This window comes from Alligator sinensis, unplaced genomic scaffold (genome assembly GCF_000455745.1).
Source record: "Alligator sinensis unplaced genomic scaffold, ASM45574v1 scaffold1223_1, whole genome shotgun sequence".
NCBI classification, from domain to species: domain Eukaryota; kingdom Metazoa; phylum Chordata; order Crocodylia; family Alligatoridae; genus Alligator; species Alligator sinensis.
Window position 1 is genome coordinate 529,968 of NW_005842062.1, and position 7,015 is coordinate 536,982.

The following is a 7,015-nucleotide window of genomic DNA, read 5'->3' on the forward strand; positions in this document are numbered from 1 at the left end:
TCATCGAGGCGGGACCGGTTTTCTGCTGCTCTGTCCTCTGTGGATAGGAAACCCAACACCTTTAGGTCCTCTGTTTTTCTGTCCAAGAGAAAAGAGGACCTAAAGGTGTTCGGTTTCGTATCAATAGAGGACAGAGGACAACCCGACTCGCCTCTGTGATGGCCACCCTACTTGGAAGGGGGCTAGGGACAGAAGTGACACATGGACTGGTTTAAGTGATCCCAAAAGCTAGGGACAGAAGTGACACAGAGACTCCTCCCTAGCTTGCCCCTGGGACCTTATGGCTAGCCTATGGCTAACCCTTATGGCTATGGCCTTATGGCTAGCCTATGGCTAACCTTATGGCTAACCCTAGCTTGCTCCTGGGGCCTTATGTCTGAGGGCAAGCAAAACTCGGGGACATCGGAACCCCAAGCCTCTGGGCTTGGGCCTGCACGTAGGATGCCCGCCAAAGGATTTGAGAACATCTGAAGCCCCAGATAGGGGTGGAAGATGTTTGCCGGTAGTAGGCCCACTTATGTTTCTGGACTGCCTCTCGGATTTGGAATTTGTTTTGGCTAATTTGGCTTGGAATACGGACAATTTAAAATCAAAATAATTTTTTAAAAAATGATCAGAAACTGGTTTGAACCTGGAACAGCACAGAAGCTCAGTGCACAAATACCGGTTTCAAAAGGCTGCAACTGGTTTAAGATAAACCTGATGGAATGTTGTATCAGACTTAACTGATTGGGGTCAAACCAGTTTATGAAACTTCTATCCCAGGCCAAAATGGTTTAAATCTGAAACAGAACAGAAGTTTGGTGAACCTAAATGGGGAGGCTGGGCAACAAGGTTGCTGTCACCCCCAGACAGCACCGGCTTTGTAGCATCTCACAGGGTTTGAATGATACTTTGATTCTTGGCGCAGCTGCAAAAAAAACTGAACCAGTTCATTGATTAACAAGTTCACCTAAGTGAAGGAGCAATCCGATTAGAGACCCACCCCCAGGTTATGATTTTCAAATTTTACAGGCAGAATCTTGTCTCTTACGGCCCGCCCCCCCCGCAGCTCCCCTTTAATTCGCACCCTGGCGTCATGTACTGAAGGTTTGGTGCTATTTCAAAACAGGGCCCAGTAAACAGGTCACCACAGGCATTCAGCATGACTCAGGGCTTCTTGTCTAAGGCACTAGCACAAGGAGAGAGGCCCTCAGGTTTTACATTATCAAGGAGGTTTTATTTTTGCTCCCTACCTCAGTAACAAAACTCACTAGCTGCTCCTACCCAACAAGTGGGAGATGAGGCCCAAATGTGAACACTGGCAAACTTCAGGCAGGTTCCAGGCTCTAAATTCAAACTTGCAGCAACTTTTACAATGGGCCCAGTCGAAGCCCCATATCCAAGCTCGTAAGGAAGGCAGCCACAGATCCAGACGCTGGCCCTGATCCTGCAGTCAGATCTATGTTGTCAACTCCTCGTGCTCCCTCACAGCCCTGTTGGCTTCAGTGCAGTCTGGCAAAAGCACCAGGGTTTCTCCACAGGGATCCAATTGCAGTATCATGATCTTTGTGGTTCAGGCCAATTTCTGGTTTCAATAACCGAAGAGTAATGACACGGGTTTATTTGTTTGCTGTGATATTATCTTTATGTTTATATGTGCTGTGTTGATTTGTTTTTACAGGAACTGGCTTTGTATTGGAAAATTAAATGCATAGTTAAGCATTTCATTTCAGGCATTCCCCTGATATTTGGAAATAAAATATGAAGAATTTGTTTTAAAAATGTTCTGCCTGTCGATTAGTTCTCTTTCATCAGTACTTGCTGTTTCAGCTACCTTGAAATGAGAAATTGAGTCACTCATGTTCACAGATTGATTCTGCTTAGTTTCATTAAGATTTTGATAACTATTTCTGCATCTTCTGTTGAAATGTTGTTTAATAACTTACATCCCTGTACCATGAATCATTAACTATTTTGTTGGCTCTGTAAGCAAAAACATATTCTCTGGCCAACATATTTAAGGGTAACCTTAACTGGTTAAATGCACCTACTAATACAGCCACATGAGCAATGTGTGATAATCAAGGATCCAGGTTTTCCATTTCCTACAGAAAAAAACCTGCAGCTTTTCTCTTTTGATGGAGAAAAACATGGAATTTTCATTTTAACAGAGAAATGCATAGATTTTGCACTTCTGCAAAGAGCTCTGTGCAGGCTGGCAGAGTTCCAGCCTGCAAGAGGCCAAAAGGAATAAGAGGAGGTCGGTCAGATAGGTCTCCATGTACACACAGACTGGAGAGCAGCTTCCACAGGTAAATCTGGTATGGGGAGAAGGGAAGACTGAGGCCCTCATACAGAGGAAGCGAGATGGGCAGGGCTGCTGCCCAGTCCAGGCGGTTTGTGTGGCTTGGGGCCTGGGACTGGAATGTGTGGCTGCAGGGTCTAGGCAGGGAGTGGGACGGAGACATGGGAGGCTCATCCGGGGGGTGGGAGGGCTGGCTCCCAGCTGACTCCTGGGGGGCATGGGGAGCACATGCTCCCCAGTTTTATCTGCAGGGCAGGAACACGGGAGGGCTGCTCACTATGGGCTTGCGCTCCCCGCCCTGCTGTCCTTCCCTGCCTCTGCCCCCCACTGGGGCCTCCACAGCCCAGTGGGCAGGACCAGAACGGGACCAAGCGGGGAAGCTCCTTGCCACTGGAAGCCCCATGCTGCCCTGGAGGGGTGCCCCTGCCTGCCTAACAGCAGTGGGGGTGGTAGTGCGGGATTGTGCCCCTCATTGCTGTTGGGCAGGCAGGGTTGCCTTGCCAGGGTGGCACAGAGCTCTCAGGGGCAGAACTGAGCCTCCCCTCCCCACTCTGGGCTGCTGTGCTGGGTCCTGCCCACTGGGCTGTGGAGGCTTTATGGGGAGGGCAGCAGAGTAGGGAGCCCAAGCCTGCAGTGGGCAGCCTGCATCCGCCCACCACAGGCTCTGCTTCAGCTATACCTCCTATGGGGGATGGGGAGCTGGGCTCCACGCTTTGTTCTCCGCTCAAGCTGCAGGAGCCACTGCCTCTTGCAGGCAGCCACTGAGGCTTGGGTTCTGCTGCAGGAGACAGGGGGCTGACCCCATATCCCTGGCAGCTGGGGGCCCCCTCCAGCAGGGCTCGGGGGCATGGGGAACCGCGGGCAGGGACTGAGGAGCACCAGCAGGGCCAGGGGGCTGTGGGTGGGGATTGAGGGGCACTGGCAGGGGTGTGGGGCTATGGCTTGGGAGTGAGTGGCCTTGACCTGCATCTCAGTGAGTGAAAGGGGCAGGGGCAGCTCTGATTTTCCATGATAAAAAACCCAGAAGCAAATAGCAAAATTTATAGATACTTAGAATGTATTTTATTATAGTGATTGAGGCACTGGTAGGCTTTCAAATGGCTTAAAAATTGTAAATATATCAGTAAAGCATTGTGTTCAATTGATACCTGTATATATAGTGGTGATGCCTTTTAATCATGGATTTGGGGATTTTAATCAAGAGAATTTGTTATTTTTAAACTGAGGAAACCAGAAGCCCTGGTGATAATGCAATAAATTTAAGGCATGATAATGCAATAAGTCAGCCACAAAGGTATTCCACACATAATGGAATTATTCATGGAATATGTGGAATACCTTTGTGCCTCATTTGTTTTCACCTTAAATTGAACATGTGGCCAGGGCATCTCAAAACTTCATGTACTGTCCTGGGCTCCACCTGCAACTGCACGTAAAGCAACAGTAAGTAAAACCCTCATCCCAAAATCACCGGTCCTGCCATGCCTGTGTGGCATAGCAGGATTTTTAAACTTGGGACCAAGGATTACATTCCATCACATCTTAAACTGAACATCTGTCAGGGGCCTACAGGGACTTGATGTTTATCTAATACAGTAATTCTCAACCAGGGTGCCACAAGATTTATTCAAGGGTGCCACAGGGTGTACAAATAGGTGTTAGGTGTGCAAATAGGATTCACAAGATAAACCCAGTTTTCAAACAAGAATCCATAGTCAAAAGCATTCCGACTTGTTCTGATCTTTCTGAGCTCTTTGCAGCAGAATTGCTGTATTATTTGTCTGTAGTCACAGACCTAGAGTAAACTAAGAGCTGACATTTTCCATGGGGTACCTTGAGTCAAACAAGGGGTGCTTTGAGTCTAAAAAGGTTGAGAACCAGTGCTCTAGTACCATATTTGGTGAAAGGCCGTGGACTGTAAACGTGCGACAGTTGGGCCTGCACTTACTGGCAAATCCCCAGTCTATTGTTCGGCTTGACTGACTAGACTTGGTAGATGCAGTGAGTCCAGTCATGGAGCAGCTCTCCTACCATTTGTCAGAGGTTGCTCCAACCCAATGGCTCTGAACTGACTTGTGAGCCAGCATAGAATCTATGGTCCCAGCACTACTGGTCCCAACTACACCTGTTCTGTACAGAGTAGCTACAGAAGACACTGTGACTGCAGAGTAACCAGAGTTACTGCACAGTAGCATCGCTGAATGGGTTTTAGGTGACACTGACTGCACAGTAGCTTGTTACTACTGCGCAGTAACGTTGCATCATGCTTCATGCCATGGAATGCTGCTACAGCGCAGTAATAACAAGTTACCGTGCAGTCAGCATCTTGTGTAGATATGCCCATTGATAAGACTACTTCACTGTACTGGGGCTAACATATGTCCTTCTCTCCCATTCCAAATCCTATTTCCCTCTTGCATAGCAACTCTGCCCTTCTTCCACAAACAAGGGATGGAGCTGGTATTTATTGATTAAACATATTTCAGTAGCACCTAAAAAAAACCCAGCCAGATTGGGCCCTATTATAACAGCACAGATCTGGTTTTCAGTATTGTTATTTACATTTGAAAATAGAATAAATGGATAATGTACTACGTTGGGAGTCCTTACATTAATTATTATAAATAAAGTGTTTATTATGAGCATACATAGGGTTGTTATAGTTTCCTAATGAAATATTGTATATTTTAACCAAGTATCCTTTCTGTTGTATTTTGGTCAGGATTTTTTGTTTGTTAGTTTTCAGATGGCAGGTCTTTTTGAAAATTAAGGACTTTTGGGATGTTTGAAACTGGGCACCTAAAAGTTGAAGCACCCCAATTTGTTGGTTACCTCTGCCAATTTTGGCTGTAGGAATTGCCAGAGTTCATTTAGTCCAGAATCCTGCTTCTGACAATGGCCAGCCTCAGCTACTTCAAAGGAAGTGCAAGAAACCCCATAGTGGACAACAATGGAATAACCTGCCCAGAGAGGAAGTTTTCTTTCTAAACTCTCATCTGTGAGAAGTTGGCTTCTATCTTGAATGATGGGAAATAATATTTATGCCAAAATGTTATTTTTTGAATCTCATATAATTCTGTGTGTTCACTCTAGCAATATAAATGTTTCTTTTAAAAATCATGCTAAGCGTTTCTCTCCGCTGTTTCCAAGTTATATTAAAGTTCTGTGTTTTACAAAATCATTTTTAAATCTGTTGTTTTTCATTGAATGAAATATATCCAAGATAATATTCTTCTGATGTATTCTGTGAAAAGATTGAGAAGAGCATCCAGTTTATCTTCACTGTCCCATTCATTATTATTATACATCTCTAATATCTCTAATAGACCAAACTCACTAAGCTAGATAGATCTCTACTTTTAAATTTATCTTCAAATGAAAGTCTCTCTGTATCAAATAATATTTTTGCCCATCTCTGAGACTCTTTTATTTCAATGGTATCCTATTTAAAGCAGAACAACCAAAACTGACCACAGTATTATACTAGGTGAGGGTAAAATGTGGGTTTATATAATGGTATTTATAATATTTTTATTATTATTTTCTGTCACATTTCTTTTGCACTCCAATATACCTGACACAAGGAGCCATCTCTCCAAGGTCTAAGGATGAAATAACTGTCTTTAAAGACAGCTCCAACATCAATGCAGAGAGGAAGAAACAGTTTTAAGAACTCCTGAACTGAGATCCTAATGGTGAAGACAATGAAATCAAAGCTATCCCATAGCACCCTATGAAGGACTACCTTGTGGTTCCACTGACTTATCAAATGGCCTTGAAACCATTAAGGAGACCAAAAACACTAAAGCGTGTGGTTCTGATGAAATACCAGCTGATGTTTAAGCAAGGTGAAAAGAAGCTTTTTCACCAACTAACATTGCTATTTTGAAAATAACCTCAGTAACCTCAGAGATGCCAAAATTACCCTGTAGAAGAAAGGAGATAAAATGGATTGCAGCAACTATTGTGGTATTGTACTCTTATCCATAGAAGAGAAGATCATTGCTCATGTTGTCCTCAGTAGACTCACCTTTCTCACCAGGGAGATTCTACCCAAGGCCCAATGTGATTTCAAACCACTCAGAGGTACAGCAAGCATGATTTTTTTGCTGGACAGGTGTAGATGTTTTGCAAGCAACGCTGAAATCTTTACACATCCTTCACTGACCTGAGTAAGGCCTTTGAGTGACAAGCATCCTGTGGAGTTTGGTGGGGCTCTGCTTTCACCAAACTAGGTGATCCTTGAGGAACTTTTGAGAACTCTATCTTCATGTTTTAAAACCAAGTTTAAAGATGGGAGAAAAAAGAATGGGAAAGGGAGAGGAAACAAGAAGCAAGAGCCAGTAGGAATTACTACTGAGGTTTGGTAGGAGAAATGTATTCTTAGGTCTAACTATTTTTGGGGTAACTGGGTGCAGATAGAGAGGCAGGGCTGCAGAAAAAGTCTTGCTCTCCCTCTGTAGGCTCTCAAGGAACTTAACGAAACCTGGGTCATCTAGTGGGCAAAAGGGGTAAGGAAAGAGTGATTATTGCAAGCCAAGAGGCAGTGTATGTGGGTTTTTTGTTTGTTTTTTTCCCCAGTAAGAGTTGAGTCATGCTGGATCACGTAACTGAACTGTGGCTGGCCTGTAACTTTTGGCTATACAACAGCTTTATCCAGAAAGGATCTTTGGAGTTGGCTATCCTTAATATAAACAGCCTGTGTAACTGGCTGTAAAGAGTATACAA